Source organism: Bubalus bubalis, chromosome 6 (genome assembly GCF_019923935.1).
Source record: "Bubalus bubalis isolate 160015118507 breed Murrah chromosome 6, NDDB_SH_1, whole genome shotgun sequence".
Lineage (NCBI taxonomy): Eukaryota > Metazoa > Chordata > Mammalia > Artiodactyla > Bovidae > Bubalus > Bubalus bubalis.
This window is the reverse complement of record NC_059162.1, coordinates 56,409,854-56,435,834: the sequence shown is the minus strand read 5'-3', so window position 1 is coordinate 56,435,834 and position 25,981 is coordinate 56,409,854. Positions and strand designations below refer to the sequence as shown.

General features: G+C 41.2%; 1 long non-coding RNA gene across 2 annotated transcripts; it reads left to right on the top strand.

The window, feature by feature from the left end:
- The first annotated feature begins 3,490 nt into the window (after positions 1-3,490).
- Positions 3,491-10,105, top strand: LOC102405079. Of its 2 annotated transcripts, XR_329525.4 has the most exons (3): positions 3,491-4,982; positions 5,824-5,917; positions 9,785-10,105. It is a non-coding gene; the product is annotated as an uncharacterized LOC102405079 (long non-coding RNA). The 2 variants fall into 2 exon arrangements; XR_006551827.2 differs by having other exon boundaries at positions 5,824-10,105.
- Positions 10,106-25,981: the final 15,876 nt, after the last annotated feature.

Sequence of the window (25,981 nt, the reverse complement as noted above, 5' to 3'; positions counted from 1 at the left end):
ATTTTTCAGTTTTCCAAAGATGGCTACAGCAAAATCTCCTATTCCATATGCCCTTCCAGAAACTTGTTTGCTACTCCCCACCAAGAGATGGAGTCTAATTACCCATCCCTTGAATCTGGGTGGGCTAGTGACTCACGTGTAACCAATGGAACAAGTGTGACTTCTGAAGCTGGGCCATAAAAGATGAAGCAACTCTTGCTGTTTTGAAGTACTTGCTCTTGAACTCTGTGTGAGCAGTCAATTGCCCTGAGGGTTCCATGTTGTGAGGAAGCCCCAGTGAACCTTCTGGAGAGCCCAAGGAGAGGCCTTGGGACCGCAAGAGAGATACCTGGCCAGCTCTACCCACTGTCTGTGGCCTACTGCATGGGAGATGCCAATCTTAGCCCCATCATTCCCAAACTCTCAACCCAGAGAATCCACAAGAGATGGCAACATTTTGTTGAGATTTTAAGCCACAAAGTTTTGGGGGTGATTTGTTATGCAGTAATACTAACCGGTTATGTAGAAAAAAAGAAGAATCACTTTGGAAAGAGTTTCTAGCAGACCCAGAAATCAAACAGATATAGTTGTTGTTTAGTTACTAAGTCATGTCTGGCTCTTTTGCCACCTCATAGACTGTAGCCCACCAGGCTCCTCTGTCCATGGAATTTCCCAGGCCAGAATACGGGAATGGGTTGCCATTTCCTTCTCCAGGGGATCTTCCTGACCCAGGGATCAAACTCATTTCTCCTGCATTGGCAGGCAGATTCTTTATCACTGAGCCACCTGGGAAGCCCAACAGATTTAGTAGTTACAAGCTTTTCATGGATCAGAGGGGCAGAAAAATGTACAAGCAGCAACTGCCTGGGTACCTGAATTGTCGCCTGGCTGGTGATGAGACCGAGTAAGTTACTTGATCTCTATCACCGAGGGAATGGACTATAATAATGTTGAAGGTTTCTTCCAGTTTTCATGATTATGTGGTTCTCACCTCTGTACTTCTATCTGTTAAGAATCATAATGTCTATTCTTGAGGTATCTTGGCAAGGAAGTCACAGTGACCTTCTCTGTTAGTGGTATTGTCAAAAGGATCTCATAATTTCAACAAGAAACTCATGTAACAGAGCAGCAATGGGAATATATCTAAAGTCACTCACTTGCCCTTTTAGTCCTCCAACTTTCCTCTTTGTCTCTTTTCATTCATCCATTTATTCATCCGTTCATTCATTCAGCAATTATCTGTTGAGCACCTGCTCATGTCAAGCACTTTTCTAGGCAGTGAAGAAACAGCTGAGAGTCCTGCTCTTACAGAGCTTACATTTGAATTGTGGAAGCACAGTAAACAACTTGGTAAAAAAAGAAACTAGATAAGTTTAGCTTCTGCAAAGGCAATAGAACCTATGGCGTGTGTTACACTGGCAAGCAGTTGGGGAAGGGTTCTCTGATGAGGTGACTTTGAACTGAAACCTGAGTAAAATGCAGAGTTAATACAAGAGTGTTCCAGGCAGAGGCCACAGCCCGAGCAAAGGCCCTGAGGCTGGAACAACGTGGGTGTGTCTTGGGGGACAAGAAAGGTCACTGTGTCTGGATAAAAGTGAACAAAGGAGGGCATTGTATGGGAGGAGGTTGGAGGGATGGGCAGGGCCCAGATTTAGGCTGGTCTCTCAGGCAGTAAAAAGTTTCAACTTTATTCTAAGTGCAAATTGGAGAGGTTTTAGGAATGGAATGATGTGATCTGATTTATTTTTTTAAAGATCATCTGTGTCATTCATCCATGGGACAGTTTTTAAGAGAGGGTTTCAGCCCACATTGACCATACTGGCTATCGGGTATGAGGTCAGGCTGCAGAGGGAGGTAGCAGCGTGGGCCTGGAGGAGGGGGCAACGGCTAAGCAACGACTGAAGAAGGCGTGGGAGCTGGGAAGGTGGCAAGAAAGCATGGAGTTTAAGGACTTGCACACACACAGTATGAATGGGGCACAAGATGCAAGGGAGGGAAAAATCAGCCAGGAGGCAAGATCGGGGCCGGGTAACAAAAAACGCCTGTAGACCAAGAGAGCCTGGACGTAGTCCTGAGGGCGATGGGTTTCTGATGACACATCAGATTTCTGCCTTAGCTGCTGTGTGGATGATGATTAAAGTGGGCAAGGCTGGATCCAAAAGACAAGCTGGGATTGTGGCAGTCATCAAGGAAGAGACGATGGTGACAGAGAGGAGCAGGAGCAGTGGGAATGGAGAAATGTACTTGGGGTTGAGAGCGGCCAAGGTTATAAGCGATATAGCTTGGGGGTTAACTGTGTGTGGCGGAGGTGGAAAATGTGGAGTCCAGAGAGATGCAGGGGAATTTCTCTGACCTACTCACCGTCAAGCAGAGATGGTGAAGGGGTCCCGGAGAGTAATGTGAAGCAGTCTCTTCTGGTCCTTCTATCTTAGGTCAGTGCTCCCAGGCTTCAGCCAGTGTTACTGAACGCTGAGCCAGGAGAGGGGATAAGAAAGTGGGGGCTCTTTGCTGAAGGAGATACAGTGAGCAAGATTTTCCAGTTCGGTTTACTTCACCTAGTATTTTCCAGCTACTAAATCCAATTCTTTTCCAAGAATCTCCATTAGAGTTCGCATCTAACAGCAAAAGGTCACACTCCCGTTGTCCTCAAAAATTTCAGTCCTGCCATTGTTGAGCACCCATGGGCACCGAGGTCTGGAGCTTCAGGAGGAGCCCAGGGCAGGGTAGGAAAGCTCTCACAGAAATCACGCGGCTTTGCTTGTCATCTGCCCACCATCTCCCTCTCGGCCTCCCTCTCCTGTCCTCCCCCACCACCCCGCCACCCCCAGCATCTAGTCACTCTTCTTAATAGTTTTTGAAAAGTTAACAGGGTGAAAAAAACAAGGTTTAGGCACACATTCTAAAGAAAGCATATAAATATACATCTTGCAGCTTCAGCAACTTGGGTTTGTCTCAATTTTCTTCAAGTCAGGGAAACTGTAAACACAAAAGCAAAACAGAGAGGCATTTCTCAGGGAGCCCTCAGCCCTGTTTTGGGAATATGTCTCTCATTCAGGAGTTGAGAACCAGGGATTGGAGCCATGACTATTAATTCCTTGTAACATTCATAGGAGTGTAGGAGGGAAGCCCTTTGGTGCCTATTGCTCATGGTCTTCCTTGGCTCTCACCCTCCTTTTTTTTGCTTTTGTTTTTAATGCATGGCCTGCATAACTAGCAGCTACTTAAGGCAAGATTGTTTTTAGACTTTCTGTAACTTATAACCCCGGAGAAGGCAATGGCACCCCACTCCAGTACTCTTGCCTGGAAAATCACATGGATGGAGGAGCCTGGTGGGCTACAGTCCGTGGGGCACAGAGTCGGCCATGACTGAAGCGACTTAGCAGCAGCAGCAGCAACTTATAACCTGGGCTTCCCTGATGGCTCAGTGATAAAAAGAATCTGCCCTGCCAATGTAGGAAACCCGAGTTCCATCCCTGGGTCAGAAAGATCCCCTGGAGAAGGAAATGCAACCCACTCTAGTATTCTTGTGTAGGAAATCCCATGACAGAGGAGCCTGGCAGGCTACAGTCCATGGGGTCACAAAAGAGTCAGACTCAACTTAGGGACTAACAACAACAACAACATATAACCCTTTGGGTAGGGTTATATAAACAGATAGACCTTGGTTTAAACTCCAGCTCTATCACCACCCAGTAGCTGTGTGATATCTTGGGCAATGTTACTTCACCTTTCTGAACCTCAGTTTCCTCATCTGTAAAATGGGGATAATCTCGGTAATCACACCTATCTTGTAAGGCATGATTTAATGGTCAAGAGTTGCAGACTTCGGAGCCAGACTATCTGGATCCCCACCTAACTCTGCCACTCACTATGTGGCCTTGGGAAGGTCACTTCATCTCTCTGAACCTCTGTTTCCTACTCTGTAAAACACAGATAATGATGGTGCCTACCTCACTGAGTTGTTATGAGGAGTGTAAAGCATTTATAATCCACTTGCGTGGTAGGGCCCTACCAAGAAATAAACCCTTATGGAAGCACTGTACACATAGCAAGTGCAATTTCAGTATTTGCTAAATAAATAAAAGGGACATTTGAGAAGATTAAGAAAATGTGTATGAAGACAAGTGGCTAGATTGGAGTCAGTGATTAAAATTTGTACCGCCAACCTTGCACTCCTGCCCCACCTCCAGCCTGCCCCAGGCCTGGGCACATGGTACGTGCAGGGTATATACTTATTGGTGACAGTTCAATCAACTCTAAGAAATAAGTGTTACTCTCTGTCCCTCAAGGTTTATGTTCTTTCTTTGCAAGGGGAAGCTGGGGCTGAACTTGAGAGCCTTGTGAAGGGAGATGTAATTTTCCTTATTTACTAACATTTACTTGGACTGGTGTCTGGGACACCCAAAATATGCTATGAATCAGTCAGAGGATAACAAGATCTGCAGTCCTGTACAGATTACTCACTAATTTGACATTTGGGGATTTTTGCAAAATGTTAGGGAACATTTGACAAGCTGCAAATTGCTATCTCTATAAAATGCGTTTGAATCTGAGGATGGGCAGCCTTCTCCACTGATGTGGTTCCGTTTGTTCCTAGCACCAGCTGTTGCATCCTGACAAGGTAGCTCCTTTTTATTTTCTCCCCCTGAAGTAGAAAGTGGTGGAAGTTTGCCCTGAAAACACAATAACTAAAATTCATTGAGCACCTACTATGGGTCAGGGGTCTTGACATTATTTGTCTCGTGTTATCTTCACAATCATCCTCTAAGGTATGTATCATTAGCCTCTCTATTTTTCAGCAAGGAGATTGAAGTTCAGAGAGGTTAAGCAACTTGTTTAAGGCCACACAGTTCTGAATTTCCTAAGCTAGAATTTGAACCAGGATCTACTTAACCCAAAGTCTGGATTCCAATCCAGCAGGCTGTCTTACTCCACCAGAGCATCATCACATTCTGACTTGGATCTCCCACAACTGGAGGGGCAAAGGAGAGGAAAATTTCTTGGTAAGTCCCTAAACAACGGGGCAGCATCAGTGGCCAGGAAAGCTTGTTCTACACTGTTTTATAGTGGGGCCTCAATTACTTAGTGATGTAGGGCTTTGAAGAGCTTGCTCTTATTATGACATTGTTCTCAAAGTCAAACAAGAAAGGTGGAGTTACTGGACTGAGCACCGTGCTCCCGGTCTCCCATCCCCTTGGCGTGGTTATCATCTTCACATTATTTTTGGCACTCTACCATCCTAATAACATTCACCATTCCCTGTCAGACAGATTTTCTCCCTGCTTCCTATCAACTCCATGGGAACAAAGGGGGCATGTATGCAGGCTCTGGGTCTGATGAATAGAGGATGCCCAGGGAATGGGAATAGGGCCCTTAGGGAAAGCATGGTTCCTGGGGAGGTCTTTCAAAGGCGAACTCAGTTGTATGGAGGTGGTATTCCAAGAAGAGGGCCCCCAGAGAGATACTACACACTTCAAAAGGGCAAACAAATGCCTCCTGATCTTAAAGGCAGCTCTAAAGTTACCCTCTCCAGTTACTGCTTTAAATGAGACAAGAAATAAATTTAATAGGGGGCAAAGAACTCTCCCCTGGTGGATCAGTGGTGAAGAATCTGCCTGCAATGCAGGAGACCTGGGTTCTATCCCTGGGTCAGAAAGATTCTCTAGAGAAGAAAACGGCAACTCACTCTGGTATTCTTGCTGGAAAATTCATGGACAGAGGAATGGTGGGCTATAGGTCATGGGGTCACGAACAGTCAGACACAGCCTAGAAGCTAAACCACCACCACAAACTCCTGGGATTTGTCATACATTTCCTGAAACCTGTTCTTCCCTATCTTTGTAGGTATATGGGGCATCCCCAAAGGGACAATAAGTTTCTCAAGACACATTGTACGCTTGAACTTGACTCCCAGCTGCTTGGTTGTGTTGTGTATTTGGTAAGTGCTTAAGAGATGCTCATGGAAATGAAAATCCATTCCTGTGAATCTTAATACTTTCGTACTCACCACTTCAAGTATTGAGAGTGAGTGAACAATTTCTTTCTCTAGTTAGGAATATTTTGTTGTAATTTTAATATTATTAACTGAGGGAAAAGCACAATGACCAAATGATTTTATAGTAATTTTTATTTTATTCATTTCAGTAACATCTATAAACTGTAAAGAGTAGTAGTCTGAAGCCTATTCTTTAACCTACTTACTGGCAGTGTTTGTTGCTTGCAGAAATGCAGGCAAGGACTCTGGGACCTAGGAGGTGGGAGTTGGGTGGGCAGGGTTCTGGCTTTGAATCAGTGGGCCAAGGATTTGGCTTCTTTTGGCTTCTCTTTCTCCACTTTCTTTTCTATACAGTTGAAAGCCACAGCCGTGTTAGCAATTGCCACTCAATTAAGAGCGCTAATTCAAATACAAACTGGTAGATGGATAGGCTTATTCCTCTGGGACTTAATTAGCCTAGAACTGGTCCAAGCAACATTAGCTTCACTCAAAGTATCATTACACACTGTCCAAATGGTCTCCTAAATGTCACCCTTGGAGGCAAGGGGACAGCATGGGCTAGTGAGTCAAACACCTGTTTATCTGGAGGCCCTGGTACAGAGTCTGGCTCTGTTTCTAATGACTGATCAAGCCAGTTTAGCTCTCAGGAGTGCTCTAAACTCATCTGTAAAATGGGGAGATGGAAGAAGATGACCTCTGAAGTCCCTTCCAGGTTTGTACTCTACAAATCCTCAGTAATGGAGCTGAAGCACCCAAACCATCTTAATAGGTACCAGTTGTCACCCAGCTTCTCATGTCTGCACAGACCAGCTCCCAAAGGATCATGCTCAAAACATTGCTTTGGGTCTCTCTGGAGGGGAGCCTTTCAATTTTCATGTCCTATTATTAACCTCTTCCCAAGCTCTGTTTTCCAAGTTTAGGCCGGCTCATCAGAGTTGAACATGGACTATTTGGATTTGTGCCCAAGCTGTTCTCCGAGCCTGATAGCACATTCATTACTCCCTACCCATGGTTTCTGCTAAATGACCTCGTTAGTGCTATAATTACATGATGTTGCTCTTCAGAAAGCTGGGGGTGGGGTGGGAGATGAGTTAACGAAGGCCAAGTACTGAGATGGAGTTCGTTGTAAACATACTGAATGACGTCTACCTTCCCCAGGCCTGATTACCCATGGGGAGTTGGAAGGGAAGTTCTATGGTCTTTTTCCTCTCCTTTCTTTTTCATTTCTCATTAACGGATAATGATAACATATACAAATGTGTTGGTGGTAGTTGGTAAATACATGAATTTGAAAGCTGGGTGGTGATATTTTTACAACTTAATGTATATGGAACCATACATTTCCTGGAAGTAAAGAAATGAAAGCAAATGTCTTCTGAGCACCTATTTAGGTTTTTGTTCATCTTCGCAACAAATTTATGAGCTAGTTATTATCCTTGATTTACTAATGAAGAAGCAGGTTCAGAGAGGTGTATTTTCCAAGGGCAAAAACAAGTATATGGCTGAGTTAGGAGTTGAACCCAGGTGTCCCTGACTCCAAATCTCAATAGCCCATGCTACCTCTCAGTTCATTCATTCACTCACTCACTCATTCAGTCATTTGTTCAACAAATATACTTTGACCTCTATCTGATGACAAAATCTAATCACATAATTTCAGAGTTTCTATTTACTCTATCTAATTTAATTTTACAGATTCCTCAGATGACCCTAAACTCAGTGGGGTCTTCTTTTGTAATAATTTTCTCAGTCCTCTCAGGCTTCCACCTTGGGGATCAGATCTCAAATCTGAGATTCAGAACCCTAGGTGTCTGAGTGTGTGCTCAATCCCTCAGTCGTGTCCGACTCTTTGCGACCCCAGGCTGTAACCTGCCAGGCTTTTCTGTCCATGGTATTCTCCAGTCAAGAATACTAGGGTGGGTTGCCATTTCCTACTCTGGGGGATTTTCCTGACCCAGGGATCAAAACTGCATTTCCTGTACTGGCAAGTGAATTCTTTACTACTGAGCCACCAGGGAAGCCCCCAGGACCCTGGGACGTATGTTTAAAGACCATCCTGTGCAAACGTCTATTTTTTTAGTTAAGGAAACCGAGGTTCAGTGGTTTTTTGAAGTGGTAAGCTTTCCATTCCAGTACATTCTAGGGATGTCAAGCGTATATTTGAATTTACTTGGGGTGCTGAGAAGTGATGATTGTGTGCTGTAACACAGCGGTCCCCAACCTTTCTGGCACCAGAAACTGGTTTCTAGGAAGACAATCTTTCCGTGCATGGGGGTGGGCAATGATTTCTGTTTTGCCCGCTGCTAACTTCCTGCCGTGTGGCCCAGTTCCTAACAGGCCATGGACCCATAGTGGTCCATGGCCCAGGGGTTGGGGACCTCTGCTGTAACAAATACAAAAAATTTCCCCTGCTTTCTGGGACAGTTCACAGTGCGTGTGCCTGACAAGAGGTACTTGTCTCTCTACTGCACACATCAGTTGATTCACAATGAACTTTTTCAGAAGCTTATTAACTACAAAACTTTGTCGTCACACTTTTGTGACAGAGAATCCGTTTTCCCAGACTAGATCTCAGAAGCATTCAGAGTCTTCTTTGAGATTTCTTTTTGGGTGGTGGTAAGGTGAACCAGGAGAGTCAAATACCTTTACTTGTCCCTACAGAATTCTTTCTGCCAATTTTTTTTTAAAGTGGAAAACACAGTATGTTGAATATGAGAGAGATGTCTCTACTTAGGGCAGAATAAACGATGTGATAGTAATAGTAACAGGATGCAACTTTAACCAAGTGATGGACTTTATTAAAACAGGGAGTCTTACCCATCTGATTACTAATTAGTATTTCATGGTAGAACTTGGAATTTGGCAAACCATGCATTTAAAAATGTGAGCATCGTTTGTTTGACAGACTGTCAAGACACTCATGCAGGCTTAATGTATTAGTTTATTCTATAGTAATCAAGTTGTTATTATAACTTCAAGAAAACTGGAAAAATAAGCCTTTCACAGTCAAATTAGTCATAGGAAAGAAACTAAAAGAACCCCCCAACTTTGAGCAACAGTAGGGACTCTATAGTAGGGAGTTGGGGTGTGAAACAGCAGGAAACCATTATCGCATGCAATCCTAGTTTTAATGACTCCACTAGAACATTATAAACCTATAATATATATGCCTCAAAATAAATGGTAGATCTCATAGTAAAAGCCAACTCTTTATTCCACACTGATCAATTTGGGAGAACTGGTCCCTTCTTCTGGAAATACATCATTAAGCTGCAGGTTTCACCTCAGAATAACTTTTGGAAGAATTCTTCAAACCTCTTAAAGTAATTCACTTATATTCCTCTTCTATTCTTAATACCCAAAAATATACACAGGAGATGCAAATACACCTCTAGAAGTTTTGAATGAGTGGACAAAGCAGTGTTAAAAATTCAACAGCACTAATTACTAGCTGAGCAGTATAAAAACCTCTGAATAAATGTCAGCTGAGGAGATAAGCTCTTATCTTAATCTAATGACTCCACAGACTTAATTTGTCAGGCCAGCCTAGTTGATGAAAAACAGGTTTCTATTCTCCAGTGTTAGCAGGAGCATCTTTCCAAATCTTTGAAGTTGGATAGTAATACCATCAGTGTCATCCTGTAAAAATCTTCTGACCAAGCCAATTTAAGTCCTATTGTCCTGTTACACTAATTAAAATTGTTCCACCCCCATTGGACAAATATCTGAGTGAAGCCAATATATTTTTAGATTTTTGTACATTTTGAACTAATCACCCTCAACTCCCAATGTTTTGTGCTTTTTTCATAGGGCTGGAACATCAGAGACCATCTGTCTTCATATAGGGAGGCTGAGATTTCCAGAGAAATGCTTTAATTCTGAGGAATTCATTTACTGAGAGGCCATGTAGCAGCGTAGCTAAGCACTTTTCTGAGGCAGAAAAGCCTGGGGAATGTTTGCTGTGTCACTTACAAGCTGTGTGACCTTGGGTAAATGTCTTACCTTCCTAGCCTCAGTTTAATCATCTGTAAAATGGACAATAATCATGGATATCAAGAAGGTTAGATAAAAGAACATACACCAAGTCCTTAGAGTGCCTGACCCTTACACTTAATAAAGGTCAGCCTTCATTCATTCACTGACTCTTTCATTTCTTTATTCATTCAATGAACAAACATTGAATCTTTTTTTAAAATAGTTTTATTGAGTTTTCTTTTTTTTTTTCAGATTATTATTATTATTATTTTTTGATGCGAACCATTTTTAAGGTCTTTACTGAATTTGTTACAATATTGTTTCTGCTTTATGTTTTGTTTTTTTGGCCACAAGGCATGTGGTATCTTAGCTCTCCAATCAGGTGTTAAACCCGTACCTCCTACATTGGAAGGTAACGTCTTAACCACTAGACTGCCAAGGAAGACCCTATGTATTGAATCTTAATAAGTCTGTAACACGTGCTGGTGCTATAGGATGTATGAAGAACCAGAAGGGAAGGTTCTTTGCTTTCATAGGATTTTGTGTGAACTTCTTGCCTCAAGGAAGCTCAAGCCTGACATAATCAGCTCATCTTGCCACACCTGGGAAGGAAATGTCACAGAATTACCACGGCTTTCCATTCCAGCTTGATTGTGATTGCTGGCTTTCCAGTACAAGGGAAGTCCATTGATGGGAAGTCAATTGCCATCTCAGGGGTCTGTTATGCTGATGACATGAGATTGTGTGTGGTGGAGAGCCGAATATTGGTTGCCTCCCAGTGCCTTGTGTTTTATTCTTGTGACCCAGAATCACATGCATGGTGCAAACGTGTCTAGGGAGCCCTCTTCTGTCTTGTTTCATCCTGATCTCATCAGTCAATGCAGTATCCTTCCCAGTAGCCCGTATGTCCTCTGCTCACTCCCTCACTCACTTGCTTATGCTGTGCCATAGTGGTTTTCCATTCTATTCAATATCAGTTGGAGATATCTGTTGATATTTATTTCTTTGATTTCCTCACCTTAATTGTGATGGCATGATTTCTTTCAAACCCCTTGAAATTTGTGCATATTCTTAAAGGTATATATTGTAAGTCTATTATATCCTAGGGACCCCACTGAGTATTGCAGACATCAAAATATGTAGGGTGCAGCCTCTACCCTTTGAAAACTTTACAGGGGTGTGACAAAGGCTCAACGTAGACTGGAAACTCACTTGTGGAATGTTTTCCAGAGGAGATGACTCTTGGCCTTGGCTCTGAAAACTAAGCAGGAGTCAGTTGGGTTAGGATATAGCAAAAGGACATGTCTGGTTGAAGAATCAGCGTGTGGAGATAGAAGAAAGTAGTTCACTAGATGTGTGAAGAGCCTGAGAGAAAGCAGTAGGAGATGAAATGGGAATGAAGGATCATAACGGTGTTCTGAGCTGAGGGGTTAGAACTTCACCCTGAAAGTGACAGGACCCGTTGATAAATTTGGGTCCAGAAGTCAGGTTTGTGTCAGTGTTCTCCTCGCTCTCCCCACCACTTTCATGGTCTCTTGCTTACATGATCTCGCACCCCCACTCCCTCCCAGCTCTCAGCTGCCGGTTCACTGAGCTCCCTGGCACCCTGCCCTCAGCGTCCCTTTTCACTGATGACTCTTATGCAGCCCCTTGCCTTCCTCTGCTCTAACAATTTTCACTCTACTCCACCTGGACAGCCCTTTTCTTCTATTACACTCAGAACTGCCCCTCCTTCGAAGCCTCTGGCAGTGACACCCCTGTTTCTAGTCACCATCTGTCTTCCTTCCACCTGCAGAGCCTTAGTGAAATATCCATGACTTGACCCTTCCTACCCTCCCAGTCCTGAACTCTTTCTAGGCTTCCCTCCCTCCCCACACGCCTTTACAGAATACCAAGGGAATTTCTCTTAACAACCTTGTGAAGCCCCTTCCATTCCCAGTCTTCAGTTTCATCCATTCCCTTCATTGGTGGCAGAAAATGGAACAAACCTTGGCTAATAATTCCACTTATCACTTATGGTGTCTGGTGGTAAGTTGAGCACTCAACATTGGCCTTTCTTCAACTCTGCTAGACTTACTGTTACCTTCCTTTCTGACACACTGTTTTGGGCTATGACTTTTTGTAGGAGACAGGTGCCCTGTCTTCCAGATTATTATATTTTCCAGCATTTCCCCCCTCCTTCACCATAATGTTAACACAGATGTGTGGAAAAGAGTGTCCACCAAATACTATATCCAGGTAAGCCAATCTATTGATCATTGGCCAATCAGATTTTTTTTTTTTGACAATTTGTTCCTGTATCATTGAAATAGGCTGCACTGTACATGAGCTATAGCCAGTGGATTTCTGTTACTTCTGACCCAAAGCTTTGACAAGATCACCACAGCCCTCAAGTCTCAACACTGCTCACGTTCCCCTTACTGTCTTTATTTTTTTAGTAAAAAAATACAGGCTCTTTCACCAGAAATCCCTCAGTTTTTCTCCAACAGTTTTTAACTATATTGTGTACTAGTTCAGCCTTGTCTCAGAGACACTCTTATGTGACTTAATTTTAAAAAGACAATTAGGAGTTTATCTACATTTGTTAAGCTATTTCTGCTACTTATTTTATGTTTCCTATTTATTATCTTTTATCTTTTTTTGTTTTCCTTTTTTTTGTGTGGGCTAATTGAGTTTTTTTAATATTCCCTTTTCTTCTGTTGGTTTGGAACTTATGCTTACTGTTTCTATTGTTTTCATGAATTTTTCTAGACTTTTAATATATATATTCAAACTTACATCTTCTCATCAAAGCTTAATCAGTGTCTCCATCACTCTCCTGGAAGCTTTAACTTTCATACTCTCATCTGAGTAAACTTTCATTGATCTTACATAGAATGATCTAGTATTGGAGTTATATACACAGGAATTATTTTTATAAACACAGGAATTATTTGTGTTATTATTTATAATCAATACTTTTTTAGATTTACTAACTCATTGTACCATTTTTTTTCCCCACACAGTTCCTTTTTCCTCCAAGGTTAATTTATGTCCCTTATTGAATACATCTTGAGTAGCTTTTTAAAGGAAAGAGCTTCTGGTCAATAATTTTCTGAATCCCAGTTGTCGAGCTGCAGTTTGTATAGAATTCCTGATTCATAGCACTTTTCCCTTATGCTTTGAAGATTATTCCATAGACCTGATAGTCATTGCTGTTAATGAGAAGTCCATTGTCAGTTTTTTCCTTACCTTATTGGTTGTCTCTCTTTTATCTCTGATTATTTTATGTTCTCTTTAATTTTGATATTGTATACTTTCACTATGATATATCTAGGTGTGAATATTTAAAACTTGATGGGCTTTCCCAGTCTCAGAACTCATGAGTCCCTTCAGTTCTGGAAAATTCTGTTACTATCTCTCTGTATTCTGCCCTTTGCCCCTCTTCTTTCTAGTCTATTCTTATGAAATGACTAATATGAGATAAATGGTGGAGTTTTTTAATCATTTCTCTATGCTCTATGTCTCTTAAATTCCCCTTTTTTCCCCCCAGATTTAATCTTTTTTGATAACTTTTTGGGCAATTACCTCAGGTTTTTCAGTTTGCCTGTGTCTACATTTTTAACAAGTTATTTCATAAATATTTTTATTTATTTTATTATTTATTGGTCCTCTTTTGTGAATGTTATCCCTTTTTAATCTCCAAGAATTAAAAAAGCTACTCATTTTAATGTTCTTTCTGTATCATTCAAATATGTCTCTATTCTTGGGTTTAACCTTCTCCACTCTTCTGGTTATTGGCTTTCTCTCCTTGATAAGGATTTTTAAAAGTACAGTTTTGAATTTTGTTTATGAACCCATCCTCTCATTTTCTTGGGACCTGTTGTTCTTATAGGGATGGTTTCATGGCAGCTTTTGTTCCACCCCTACAGCCTATTTCTGACCAAGGCTTATAGCTGTGACTCAGATGGGTCTATCACCCTGCAGAAATGGTGAAATTCTGGAGCCTTCCCCTGAATGCATTGTCCTAGTTCTAATTCAGGAACTCAGGGCTTATCCCTGTTTATGGACAAGTGGCTTCTTTTTAGCTATAATTTTGGGCTGATGGACAAAGATAGGATTTCTTTGGAAGGAATGATGCTAAAGCTGAAACTCCAGTACTTTGGCCACCTCATGCGAAGAGTTGACTCATTGGAAAAGACTCTGATGCTGGGAGGGATTGGGGGCAGGAGGAGAAGGGGACGACAGAGGATGAGATGGCTGGATGGCATCACTGACTCGATGGATGTGAGTCCGAGTGAACTCTGGGAGTTGGTGATGGACAGGGAGGCCTGGTGTGCTGTGATTCATGGGGTCGCAAAGAGTCGGACACGACTAAGCGACTGAACTGAACTGAACTGAATGACGATAAAGCACTATTCTGACTTCTAGTCTCAGGTAGGTGGTTTGTATCCATTTTACGCACTGGATATTTAATTTTCACTTAACTACTTGGTTTCTCAGTTGTTTCTCTAGCTTTCAATATCTCTTTTTAGGGAGACCTCTCTGTTTTGTTCTGGGTTTTGTTTTTTTTGTTTGTTTTATAGTTTGTTTATGGAATATGTTTCTTTTTGTTTTTGAGTATGTATGATTTTTAAAAATTTGTTTAGTTTTTAACTCAATGGTATATGAAAAAGCTTAATATGTCTTTTTTACAATACATACTTTGTTTCTTAAAATTTACATTCACCTTACTTATAAATTACTTTTTACTTCCGTATTTACAATGCCTTAACGTTTTTATGTTTATATTTTATTCTACAATATAGCTGTTTTATTATTAATTTAATTTTTATTTTTATAAAGCCAATACATGTATATTATTTTAAAAGTCATGTAGTACTAAAAAGCTTGTAATGAACCGAAATAGTTTTCATTCTCTCTGAATCGTATGCCCAAGAGACAACCACTCTCATTTCTGGCTCTTTCTCCTGATATTTAACTTTGTATTTCTAATAATAGCCAATACTGCTTACCATGTAATAGTCACTGTTCTAAGTGTTATTACTTCATGTAATGTAAATAATATGCTTATTTCTTGACTGATAAATTTTAGGAATATTTTATTGTATTTTTGCCATAGTAGATAAAAACTTAACTCTTAGATATCTTTTTCTATCCCTTTCCACATATTTATTTAAATAAAACAATTTTAGTTTATTATGTACATGTAAACACTGTCCAGTGATGAGCCATGGTGAATTGCAACTATGTTTCTTTCCTTGTCCTGCCCTTTTTTTCTGCTGAAAATGACATTGCCTTAATTTTTTTTAAGTCTCTTTTTATATGCTTATGATTAATTTTGCAGATCTTCTAATATCTCTACTATAAATAAGCAGTTTTGTCAAGGGACTCATGCACAGAAGCTCTAACTTTTCTAGAGAACTTCTCCCCCCAGACTCCCTCTCCTTGCTCCAACATGGACTTTTTTCTTTCTGAAAGATTTCACAGACGTCATTATCTGATGCTTTTGCCTCTTTTCTGATATGTTTTCTGGATTTCATGTCTTTCTTTTTCTTTGGTTTATTTCTTGTTTCATTGACACATGCTTTCCATTAACTTTCTAAACATTATGTTTTAGTTCTTGCATGTCTAAAATGTCCCTTTACTACCCACATGACTGGCTGGGAATAAAAGCTAGGTTACAAATCATTGTCACATAAAGTTTTGAAGATATTGCTAGTGGTGAATCTGATGCTAGTTGGGTTGGTTTCTTTGTAAGGGGTCTAATTTTCCCCATCTGGGAGTTTTGTGATTTACTCCTTAATCCTATATACCACTACAACCCAGGAATTCTGAGCTTTCATAGTAATGCGCTTTGATGTGAATTTTTTTTATTGAGGGCAGTGGTTGTTGGTAGTGTTGTCATTATTGTTTAATTTTGGGGGCTGAGTTCAATTTGCATATTAGTTGTTTAATCCTCTGCTATTATCCTGGTTTTCAATTCTTTAAAAATTTTTTGACTTATTTTATGGTCTAGTATATGTTTTATCTTGGTGACTATACAACTGCACTTGAAAAGAAGTTGTATGATGGATTGCATAAATATCTAGAAATATCAATTAGGTCATGTTGATAGTGTTATTCCGATCCTCTGTGGATAGGGTGATTTTTTTCTAGTTTTTCAATGAATTGTTGGGAGAAGGGTACTTAAATCTCCCACTATGATTGTGGATTGTATATTACTTCCTGTAAACTTTTTTTTTAATTGTATTTTAAAGTTGTTACTATGCACATACAAATTTATGGTTGTTCTCTCCTTCTGATGGACGTAGCATAATTATTATAAAATGTCCATGTTTGTCCTTGGTGTACTATTTGCCTTGATGTCTATTTTGTCTGTTGTTAATCTAGCCACTCCCAGCTTTTCTATGTTTACTGTTTGCAATATATATCTTCTTTTTATCCATTTACTTTCAACCTATGTGTCATCACATTTAAAATATGTCTTTAAAGTCTGAATATTGTAGGATCTTCCATTTTAAAAATCACTTCTGATCATTTTAGGAGATCAGCCCTGGGATTTCTTTGGAAGGAATGATGCTAAAGCTGAAACTCCAGTACTTTGGCCACCTCATGTGAAGAGTTGACTCATTGGAAGAGACTCTGATGCTGGGAGGGATTGGGGGCAGGAGGAGAAGGGGACGACAGAGGATGAGATGGCTGGATGGCATCACTGACTCGATGGACGTGAGTCTGAGTGAACTCCGGGAGTTGGTGATGGACAGGGAGGCCTGGTGTGCTGCGATTCATGGGGTCGCAAAGAGTCGGATACGACTGAGCGTCTGATCTGATCTGATCTGATCTGATCATTTTTGCTTTTTGAGGGGAGGAGTTAAGTGCTTTAACATTTAATGTAATATGTTTGACTTTAGTTTGTCTCTTCTGAATTTTATTCCTCTTATTCTCTTTCCTTCCTTTTTTTGGATTGTTTGAATATTTAATATATCTATTGGCATTTTAGTGGCACCACTTTGCATTATTTTAATTAATGCCTGTAAACTAGTTCCTTCTGTATCAATCAGGGTCCTATAGGGAGATAGAAACTGTACCAGTTGTTGAATAGAATTTAATATAAAAAAGTGTTATCCAGATAACTAAAAAGGTAGAAAGAAGATGCTAAGATATTGCGAAAGTGGGAAGCATGTATCACCCTTAGGGCTGAGAGAACAAAAGGAAGAAATTGTAATTATTGAAACTTAGAAGCTTAAAGGAGGAGCCCCAAGGAGGTGAAGCCAGACCTCTGAGGAGAAGTGATGCGTGCCTGGTATTGGTGTCTCTGCGTTAGGAAAAGGCTGAGTGCGTGTTGGCTAGCGTGCATTGGTGTGTCAGGATAGGGATGGTGGCACAGAGAGGCTGATTCTATGAACTGGAAAAACTTCGAACTGAATTCAGCTGCTATTATTAGAAGGAGCTGCCACTGATGAGGTGAGGGAGTATTGCTGGGGTGACACTTATTGGAAACACGAATGGACAGGAAGCCCACAGAAAGCAACAAAGAGTAGACAGGAGGAGCAAATCTCGTCTACCACCTCCAGTCTACTTCTATTCAGTTCAGTTCAGTTCACTTGCTCAGTCGTGTCCGACTCTTTGTGAACCCACGAATCACAGCACACCAGGCCCCCCGTCCATCACCAACTCCTGGAGTTCACTCAGACTCACATCCATCGAGTCAGTGATGCCATTCAGCCGTCTCATCCTCTGTCGTCCCCTTCTTCTCCTGCCCCCAATCCCGCCCAACATCAGGGTCTTTTCCAATGAGTCAACTCTTCGCATGAGGGGGCCAAAGTATTGGAGTTTTAGCCTCAGCATCAGTCCAACCAATGACCACCCAGGACTGATCTCCTTTAGGATGGACTGGTTGGATCTCCTTGCAGTCCAGGGGACTCTTCAAGAGTCTTCTCCAACACCACAGTTCAAAAGCATTAATTCTTCAGTGCTCAGCTTTCTTCACAGTCCAACTCTCATATCCAGACATGACCACTGGAAAAACCATAGCCTTGACTAGACGGACATTTGTTGGCAAAGTAAGGTCTCTGCTTTGTACTATGCTATCTAGGTTGGTCATAACTTTCCTTCTAAGGAGTAAGCATCTTTTAATTTCATGGCTGCAATCACCATCTGCAATGATTTTGGAGCCCCCCAAAATAAAGTCTGACACTGTTTCCACTGTTTCCCCATCTATCTGCCATGAAGTGATGGGACCAGATGCCATGATCTTAGTTTTCTGAATGTTGAGCTTTAAGCCAACATTTTTGACTCTTCTCTTTCACTTTCATCAAGAGAATTTTGAGTTCCTCTTCACTTTCTGCCATAAGGGTGGTGTCATCTGCATATCTGAGGTGATTGATATTTCTCCCAGCAATCTTGATTCCAGCTTGTGCTTCCTCCAGCCCAGAGTTTCTCGTGATGTACTCTGCATATAAGTTAAATAAGCAGGGTGACAATATACAACCGTGACGTACTCCTTTTCCTATTTGGAATCAGTCTGTTGTTCCATGTCCAGTTCTAACTGTTGCTTCCTGACCTGCATATAGATTTCTCAAGAGGCAGGTCAAGTGGTCTGGTATTCCCATCTCTTTCAGAATTTTCCACAGTTTATTGTGGTCTACACAGTCAAAGGCTTTGGCATAGTCAATAAAGCAGAAATAGATGTTTTTCTGGAACTCTCTTGCTTTTTCAATGATCCAGCGAATGTTGGCAATTTGATCTCTGGTTCCCCTGCCTTTCTAAAACCAGCTTGAACATCTGGAAGTTCACGGTTCACATGTTGCTGAAGCCTGGCTTGGAGAATTTTGAGCATTACTTTACTAGCGTGTGAGATGAGTGCAATTGTGCGATAGCTTGAGCATTCTTTGGCATTGCCTTTCTTTGGGATTGGAATGAAAACTGACCTTTTCCAGTCCTGTGGCCACTGCTGAGTTTTCCAAATTTGCTGGCATATTGAGTGCAGCACTTTCACAGCATCATCTTTCAGGATTTGAAAGAGCTCAACTGGAATTCCATCACCTCCACTAGCTTTGTTCATAGTGATGCTTTCTAAGGCCCCCTTGACTTCACATTCCTTTCTGTAGCACTCCCTGTTAACACAGCTTCCTAGGAGGTCAGCTGGCAAGACAAAACCATTTGTAAAGTCCTGGACTAGCATCAAAGAATGGAGAATATACAGATGGGCTTGGAGGTGAGACATAACACGTTATTAAATGGTCCTCCTTCCTAGTAGGACATCTTTACATCTCTTTTATTTAAAAGGTTCTTTCTCTTAGACCTGCTTATTCTGCCCATTATTCCTCCTCCTCCATACTTCTTATTTCTTATTAACCTTTTATGATTAGCAAATATCAAAGAATCAGTCATAGGCAAGATAGTTGGTGCTCAAAAATGTCTGCTGGATTAATGGCTATACAAGAGAGTAAATGATAATTGTCAAACAAGCAGTGCAAACTCTAATTGCCATACAGGCTCAAGAGAGGAGGGGGAGACTACCAAGAACTTGGGTGGCCCCAAAGGCTTCGTTGATGACATGGGTCTTGAAGTAAACTATGATGAATGGAAGGGTCTAAGCCCATGGAGAAAAGGATGAGGCATTCAAGGTGGAGAGTACAGTATGAACAGAGACTTGGAGGTAAACATACTAGATGCTTTTGGTAGACAGACATGGCTGGAGCAGGGGCTTCCTTCAGGAGTTTAAGGCTAATTTATGGATAGAGGTCCTTTAACATCTGGTTATACTGTGAAATCTTAAAGGAGCAATGGGAATACTGCCATGTAAGAGCTAAAGAAGAGCCACTGATGATATTTTTTAGGCAGGAAAGGATCATGATGCAGGCAATGCTGAATTAAAATGCTGTGCTGGGTGATGAGGGAGTGTTGTTCGATCTTAAGCATATATGTGCAGCAGAACAGTGGTGCCTTTAATAGAAATCAGGAGATCATAAAGAGAAGCAACTTTAACAATTTTTAATGGATCTGGGTTTTTTATTATACTGAGTTTTTTATTTTAATTTGAGAGTTCACATGCAGAATCAGGGAAGTACAGAAAGAGCCAGAGAATGAGCTAGGGTGGGGGTTAGTGGGGGGAAATCTGAGAGGTTGAAGGAGCATCCAAATGATGTATGAAACATGGAGGGAAAAGTTTCAGGTCAACGCAAGGTCAAACTTGCCTCTGCAAGGGTGGGTGACAACTTGAAGAGGTAAGCAGTGCATGTTGGTCTGGTTTAGTTAGATTCAACCCTTGAAATTAGGGGTGGACCAGATGCTTGTTACCTGACATCCCCTGGGTCCCACTTTCTCCTCTGTTGAGGTTGCCAAACTATTTTTTTCTCACTTTGAGGACCACTTCTCCATCCTCTTAAAAAGAACATTTGTTTATGTATTAATTTGTGGGAAAGTCTTGTATCTGTTTTCCAGGTTGGAAAAGAATGATTCCCCCCCACCCCACCCCTATGTTCTTTTGAATTGTGCTTTTTTTTTTTTTCAAGGAAAACAATTTTATCATGAAAAAAAAAATATTTCTGACACATTCCAAACTGGAATTACAATATGTTGTTGAGAAAACTAAACCCACGTGGTAAACAGGTGGATGAACTTGTTCAAAATGCTCCAGTTTCCTGTCCCACCAGAGCCTTTGCTATCCATCCATGTGAGAGGGGTTGTTTCCTGCTTTGGTTTCTGAATGTTGCTGAAGCCTTTTTGCTGTTTTTAGGAGTAGCCAAGCCCTGTTGACCAGAGCCTGGGAAAGCCAGCCTCGTTCCCCTCATATGGAACTTCAGCAAACTGCTCGGGCTGCCAGGCACGTTGGAGATCCTATGGGTGCAACTCCGCAGAGACCAAGGGCAAGATAATCAGTCCAAGGAGACAGTTAATTTTAGTACAAAAGAGGTTAGATGTGATTTATTTCCAATGCCAATGAACCAAAAGAGCTAACAATCATCAGAACAAAACAGAGAACCATCAAATACTCCACATAAAAATGGTTTGTGTCAGCTGAGATGGGCCTTGTCATTAGCAAGAAAGACAGGTTTCAGGTGGCTCAGGAGCCATTCTGGGGGACATTTTCAGGTTGTCTTCATAGGAAAAGTGGTTTGAATCATCAAAGAGTTAGAGGAATGGATTTGGAGATAGGGAAAAGAATAGGAGAAGAAAAGAAGGCAAGAGAAGACAGGAGGGTTTTTATAGGATTATCATAGCTCATTCATCATTTCGTTCATCATCATTATCTTCAGAAAGCATAAGGCTAGGACAGGATCCATGCGATTTGTGCTGCCTCTTAATTATCACTTTGCAGCGGCTGCAGGAGGACCCTCCCCAAGGCTGTGCTTTCTGATGAGCAGAGTTCAGTGTACCCAGGGCCAGTCCCTGTAGCACTTGCTGACAGAGCCGCACCTCCAGAGGGTCCCTGGGCAGGCAGATTGTTCTCTACTTGGGCACTGTGTTCTCTTGCACTCGAGCCAAACACAAGGACTTGTCAAAGGTCGTTGCTCACAGGCCCATTGTTGATTTATTCAAGTCTGCAAGATAGTTTAAGCAACTGCTTCTCCTGTTTCTGAGACTTACATAGCATGTGAATCCCAGGACTTGGAGGAAGATAGGATGAGGACTCAGATGGAGATGCACCAAGTCCTACAGACTTATTTTATTGAGGGAAGAGCCTTAAACTCTTCCTGTTCTTCTTTCTAGGTCATTATTTACCAGAATACTTTGTCCCTTCTATTTAATCACCCTGTCCTCTCTGGAGTCACTTTATCAAGCACATACTTCTGTTATTGCCTTCATATATAACACATTATACGTCTCTCATTTTTTCACAGACTAGGACAAGGGCTTAATTATCTGAATCTCCTATACCTAGATCAGCACTTAGTGTTTATATATTGAATGGATAAGTGAGTGAACGAAAGCCATTTATATTGAGGGAACAGTAATTACATTAAGAATGAAGCTGTCTACATCTATCTCTGGCAAATAAGAAGGGAAATACTGTGAGAAGGAAAACTAAAACCACTTTTATTATACTTAACGAGGAGAGGACTCCAGGGCTATTGCTTAGGCTACTCGAGTGGGATCTAGGGCTGGAGCAGCAATTAGATCTGAGCTCCCATGTGTCTGTGTTGTGCATACTTCAAAGCCAGGATCCATAGCTTACCTTATACTTCCAGCAACCCCTTCCTTTTTCTTAACTATTCCTTATAGCTCATGCTGACAGAGATCGTAAGGTATTTTCCTGTTCTCAGTTCAAACATACTGTCCTGTTGTCAGACCGAATATCCAGTTGTAGGGTTCAGGAAGTGCATCTGTACCTCCCTAGTTTTTCTTTAAGTGTGTGACCTTAGATTGAGTCTTAAAGGTGTTACATATATACTTAAAGGGGGAAATAAAAAATGTATCCATGTGTGTTTATCAAATAGGAAAACAAGCAACTATATTTGGTAGTTGTTGGGGTGGAACTGGGTTTTCCCCATCCTCCTGTAGGCATCTTTTTTATCACTGTAACCCGTCTCTTGAGCACACTAGAATCCTCTGCCTACCAGCCAATGGTCATTTGAAGCCTTGCTAGGAATGCTCATCCCTTATTGTTTTCTATTAAAGCTTCAGGCATGAACCCCTATTCCCTCTCTAACTTGTTCATTTTTTGGCTGCAGAGCTGGGGAGCCAAGCTGGCATCACATGGGGAGTTTCCATGTGTGAATGTCCACATTCTTCATTCACATCCTTCAAGGGTTTCCTTTAACATTTTCTGATTGTGTTTCTCAGTACATGGTGTCAACAGCTCTCAGAACTGTTAAGTTTTCTATTTATCCTCAGGCCAGGAAAAGGCACAGATCACTGCAGTGTAAAATTACCAGTGGTTTTGACAGTGACCTGGAAGAACTATGGAATGAAGAAATTTAGCCTTGAGAGCTGAGGTCCAGCCCCAGGCCCATCTTAACCAAGAAGTTCTGCTCAATTATACAGGTCACAAGAAGTTCTGCTAGTCCTGAAAATATTGAACTCATCAAATTTAAGTTGGGTGTTGCGGACATGGCTTGATGAATGGCCAGTTTCAGATACCAAGTACCATATTTACTTACTTCCTCCTCTATTTTATTCCTACACCACCTTACTTTTGAAAAATAATTCTGTAAGTTGAAATCTGCTTTTTATTTCCTTTTTAGGAGGTCTTCAAACCAGCACAAACTCTTCTGGAGGTTTAAAAATGCTAATTGGAGCTTTATTTATTGAAAATAGAAGAAAGGGAACTTAATTCTTTGGAACTGTTCTTGCCAAGCCTTAGAGAGAGAATGTAATGATTGTTATGAGCTTGGGTCTAACAGCTAGACCACTTGAATTGAATGCTAGCTCTGCCATTTCCTAGCTATGAATCTGTGGGCAAGTTACCTTCCGTGTGACTCAGTTTCCTCATGAGGATGGCAGTAGAAATGCCTACTTAGTAGGGGCTCTTGTGAATTAATAGATATGAAATATTTAGAACAGTGCTTGGCACATAGAAAGCTCTCAATAAATATTAGCTACTATTTTTAATTATATGGTAACTTAGAACCGTTGCAGACATATTATGGATATGCAGTAGAATCACAGTGTTCACTCTGAGCAATATAGAAAGTGAAAGTGAAAGTTGCTTAGTCATGTCTGACTCTTTGCAACCCCATGGACTATACAGTCCATGGAATTCTCCAGGCTAGAATACTGGAATGGGTAGACTTTCCCTTCTCCAGGGGATCTTCCCAACCGAGGGATCGAACCCAGGTCTCCCTCATTGCAGGTGGATTCTTTACCAGCTGACTTGCAAGGGAAGCCCAAGAATACTGGAGTGGGTAGCCTATCCCTTCTCCAGCGGATCTTCCTGGCCCAGGAATTGAACCAGGGTCTCCTGCATTGCAGGCAGATTCTTTATCAACTGAGCTATGAGGGAAGCCTGAGCAGTATGGAACTATCTACTGAAGAAGGGAATTGTGCATATGTACATGATATAGCTCAAAATGCTCACGCTTAGTCACTCAATCGTGTCTGACTCTTTGCGACCCCGTGGACTGTAGACCACCAGGCTCCTCTGTCCATGGAGATTCTCCAGGCAAGAGTACTGGAGTGGGTTTCCATGCCCTCCTCCAGGGTATATTCCCAACCCAGGGATTGAACCCAGGTCTCCCATATTGCAGGTGTATTCTTTCCGACTGAACTACTAGGGAAGCCCGAGAAGACTGGAGTAGGTAGCCTATCCCTTCTCCAGGGTATCTTCCCAGCCTAGGAATCCCTGGGGTCTTCTGCACTGCAGGCAGACTCTTTAGCAGCTGAGCAACCAGGGAAGCCCATAGCTCAAGATAGTTGTGTCTAAATTAGGAGAACAATTCTTATGTGTCTCCTTAGACTACTAAGCCACTCCTTAGTCAGATCCTTTTAAATGGTCCTGGGCCTTGTAGATTTAGTTCTTAGTGTTCAAAAACCTTGGTGAGTGGTTATTTTTAAAATGTAGTCTATTACCTTGCTTCTAAGGGTTATTTTAACTTCTTCAGATATAACCTAGGCCTGGTTACTTATTCCCAAACTGCAGGAGATACACATTGAGGTCTTCAGAGCTCCACTGACCTTCCTGAGAAGGAGTCCCAGAATCCCCAAACCTCTTTGCTAAAATCCTTGTCACAAAATTTTCCTTAATTTCCACTCTCAGAACCCTTTTATGTCTTTAATGTGAATGACAGATTTCAAGGATTATGCAATTGGTTCTTCTATATTTCTCCTTTTGGAAATTCTGCATATGGTCTAGCACTTTCTTTGGAATGCAACATCAATTGTATCTCAATGCATCAGTCAGAACTTCCAATTTAACATTCTGTTACATTTCTAAACTCATCCTTTGTACCTCATCATGGTACACTGGATAGAACATTTATAACTATCCAAGCCTCAATGTTAAGCCCATGGAATTAGGGATAAAGAAGGAAGGAAAGTAACATTTATTGAGTTTAATTTGCTTGACTCACTTAACTAGAAAATGGCAGGGCTGGAGTTCCTGTCCAGATTGGTATGTTCTAAAACCCAGGTTCATTTGCTATAGGATGAGGTATTTATGCAAAATCTATCCAAGGAAGTACTTCTTTACATTCCTTCTTCCATAAACTCTCTCCATTATATTCATCATTTTCTTAAAACACAGTCAAATAGTTTTGGGTTTTTGGCAAATGCAAGAAAATGTCAAAAATTTAGTCAAATTTTTCTTCTCACCCACCTTCCTCCTTATACTTTATGAATGAGGCATGGGGAACTTCTACTTTATAGGCTTTGAGGGCTTTAAAAATTTATTAGTGATGATGTGTTTATTAACTTGTTTATAAAAATTTGAACTTCATACTCTAAATTCAATTTGTCAGATATGAGAATATCATATTATGATTTATTTCTTCCCTGATAGCAATGTGAGTTTCAGAAACCAATACAGAGCTTCTTCTTTCAAATCCTAACAGGGAAGGCAAAAAGGAGCAGATATCTCTATCAAAATGTCTTAAAACTAGTTTTTGTCCATACCTAGACACATACCTATGAGATTTTAAAGCACCAGGAAAAATGAGGAACTCCTAAAGAGATTCAATACAGGAAAAAAAAAAAAAAAGATTATCTTTTGGGTAATGAGACTCAGAAATGCATTTGACTTCTCATCAGCAACATTGGATGCTGGAAACCAATGGAATGATGTTTTCAAAGTTCTGATGGAAAATAACTTTGACCATAGAATTCTCTCCCCAGCCAAACCCTGGTGAAGTAGCAAAAGGAAAAACATAGCGAACATCAAATAAATTATAGTTTATATTTCTGAAAAAAAATCATTGAGAGTGAACTCCAGAAAAAAGGAAAACATCATGAAGGAGGAAGGCATGAGATCCAGGAAACAATAGCTCTAACCTAGAGAGGACAGAGAGGGGAAGTCCCTTGGTGACAACTGGGCAGTCACTCAAGACCAAGCTGCCTGGATGGGAGCAGAAATTCAGAGACAGCTGGGTGGATGTCTCAGGAAAGAAAGAG